The following is a 3,158-nucleotide window of genomic DNA, read 5'->3' on the forward strand; positions in this document are numbered from 1 at the left end:
GTTGTATGCGAGAGAAAAGTAAGTGAAGACCTATTGTGCAAGGAATACAGTGGGAACTACACATATTATACACATGCACTCACACCATCACCCACATGCGCGCGCGTGCGTGTGCGTGCACACACACAAACACAACAACACACACACATACGCACCCACATACTCAAACTCACTCGCACGCACGCTAGCCTAAGGATAGTACATATGCTGTAGTAGTGGTATACTTAGTGAAATGACTATGTGTACATCTAATGACGCCGCCACTCCACGCCAGAAGACAACAAACATCTGCTGCAACATTTTTGCTCCCGTCTCTTATGGGCAACACAGGGAATGAAACGAACAATGCAATTGAGAACAAGAGTCGTCCTGTACGGTGAAGTTTCCATTTTCTCATACAGCAGTATATTGTCTAAGCAAGTGTGTTTTCTCCACATTCTTTTTGCCATGCAGGTATATCACAGTGTCATGCCAAACTACATTCTCAAACGCATTCGTTTCTCAATTCTGGGGATGATTGGACACGCACATCTCGCAGCTCTTGACGACGTCAATGTCAACCGTCGCCACAGCACAACCAAAAAGACCGCGATAGGAAGGTATAAAGTCCAGTTCTCAAAGCATAAAGAAGACTGTGGCCAAATAGAAAATTATACGACAGAAAGAGCTATGAGTATGTTGACAAGCTCATGTGTGAGGTGGTAGCGGTTGCAAATGGCAACCTCCATGTTCCTGCCTTGGAGAAGCGTGTTTCCCTGCCAAATTCCAGGTGGAAGCCTCCTGAGAAGGCTGAGGTGGTGCAGGATTTGGATATCTTTGCCTGATGGTATTCACAACGCAGGCTGGAAGACGACAACGAACGTGCTTGCCCAATTTGCCGTGTACATAGTGTGTACTGCCTGTGTGCCGCATAGCGTAGAGATCTACACAAACACAGAATGTCATATGGAATGTGTATGATGAGTGCTTGTACACATACCACATTGCTGTACCGTAATAATTATTATAGTCAAATACTCATTTACTCTACATATGCGCTGTATTGCACCTACCGGTACCTACCTGCACTTTCAGTGCGCGCGCCATACTAATTTAGTGTCCACTGGTACAAAGATGGAGGGTCTTGTAGAATTTACCATAATTGCTGATTTCAAATTGAATTCCAATGATCTGGGGGATGAATACTGATTAGGACGCGTTCGATTACCTACTAGTACAGAGATGTCTTGGTCAGAAAGTACAGATTTCTTACTCTCCTGCCAGAATTTGTGCATTATTTTGGTGTACGCTTTCTTGACCCCACGCTTGTACGTTGCATGCCATGGTATACTAGAAAACGAGTTTATTGACAAAGTCTATCGCTTGAAACGATAAAGTATGGGTTCGGGTGTGATCAAATGCACCCATGGTGCTCATAAACTGTGTGCAGTGCTCTCTTCACCAACAGAACACTACCTACCATACTTTGTAGATCTTGTACCAATCCAAGGGAAAATGACAAAGACAAATGTGAGTCATGCCTGAAAACTTGTGATAGCACGGTCTATAGTACAGAACAACGTTGTTCGTGCTATGCCTGACAACAATAATTAGTTACACACAAAACATTACGCGCATCGATCCTCACAAGATAAGTCAAGGCATACTCGGAGCAAAGAGAAATTTGTTTGTGTCATGCATGAAACTTGTGATAACTACCAGTACAATGTCTTTCTTGTGCGACGCCTACTGTAGTGCGCCTGACAACAATAAATTTCCCCCCAAAAAAAAAATAAGTGTATCATGCTGATACGCGATCCTCACAAGACAAGTCAAGGCAAACTAATTGAGGCTTACCTAATGTCAGACTCTTCTGTCACTGGCATTGGCGGCTTCTGCATGTGGAGATAACCTCGAAGAGCAGTGATGAGCACAGCCTGAGGCTAATGCAAGGATACGATCTCGTAATCTGCGAGGTCCGCTACGCAAGAAACCTTGGGCCGTCTTGTCGACAGCGACGGCAGCATCCTACCAGCAAAATCATTCCCGCGGGCTGGGCATGGCTATACACTTTTGTCCACGCTCGCACCAGTCGGAGTCCCAAACGAATCGAGATTCTGGTGGCCAAGCTACTCGTCTTCTGTCGGACGCAGCTGCTGACGCATCTTCTTCCTCCACATTTGTTACACGCGATGGCAGCTCCTCAGCAGAGTATCTGGGCTCCCTGCCCCAACCATACGCGGCGGTGGGCTGTTGGTCGTCCTCACTGGCCTCAGCATCGCTGCCTTCATTGCTGGGGACAGAGGATTGTTCGGAATCGCCCATCTTCCCTTGAAATACCAACTAAAATTAGTGCTTGTAGACTGGCGAAGAGAAACGACTTTGCCACAATGACGTAGGCAGCCCGTGATGATGTAACCAAATGGCCGCATGACGTCAGGGCGCGGCCCCCGTTTTTGCAATTTCAAAGTGAAATATCTCAAGAACGCTTCGTCGTAGAGACTTCGGACCAAGACCATTCGACTCAGCGCCCGAAACTCTACAGGCTATCAAAGTATTAGTTTCATTTTTTCGTGGAGTTCCCCTTTAAAACAAAATGGCGTCACGATTTATTGAAAGTGGTATAGTTGGTGGAACGAGTGTTCAAACCCATTTGAACTTCATACTGTTCGTCTTCTTTTTGACATGCTCTCTTTCCATCGTCCTTAGCTTTTGTTTGTTGAGAGCTGTTTTGGCTTTCTCCTATACCTCTGGGGGATGCCAAGTGATGGTTTTGAGAGGCTGGTGATGGCTGTGAGCGAGAGTTTGCCGATCGGCGTCGTCCTCGCTATAGCGATGAAAATACTAGTTACTGCGCACCTGGCAGATATCACAACACGTCGGAGCGTCCAGGAGCAAAGGAATCTTGGGTTTTCACTGGAATCTAGTTCCTCCAGCATCGTGTAGCCCACCGTCGGTGAATGGCGGTCCAGAAAGGTCGAAACTGGTCTTCTGCAGCATCTCGCAGTCCTGCGAGGCACACTGAATACGCCTGTCATGTATTCTACAAATAAAAATCACGAAGTAGTGGACTTTACAGTGATGAGTCTATCCTGTATGCTGCAAAAGACGCAGGAAATGTGACTGGTGTCCGTACACTGGACGCCAATATCATCCCAGTCTTCTCCTGCAGGATCTGT

General features: G+C 46.5%; 1 long non-coding RNA gene across 1 annotated transcript; it reads right to left on the bottom strand.

Moving 5' to 3' along the window:
* Positions 1–594: 594 nt before the first annotated feature.
* On the bottom strand, positions 595–2,511 carry LOC135817932 (uncharacterized). The gene is made up of 2 exons (XR_010553596.1): positions 1,837–2,511; positions 595–923 (listed from the first exon to the last, which is right to left on the bottom strand). It is a non-coding gene; the product is annotated as an uncharacterized LOC135817932 (long non-coding RNA).
* Between the last annotated feature and the right edge of the window lie 647 nt (positions 2,512–3,158).

The sequence above is a fragment of the Sycon ciliatum genome, chromosome 5 (genome assembly GCF_964019385.1).
Source record: "Sycon ciliatum chromosome 5, ocSycCili1.1, whole genome shotgun sequence".
Classification (NCBI taxonomy): Eukaryota; Metazoa; Porifera; class Calcarea; order Leucosolenida; family Sycettidae; genus Sycon; species Sycon ciliatum.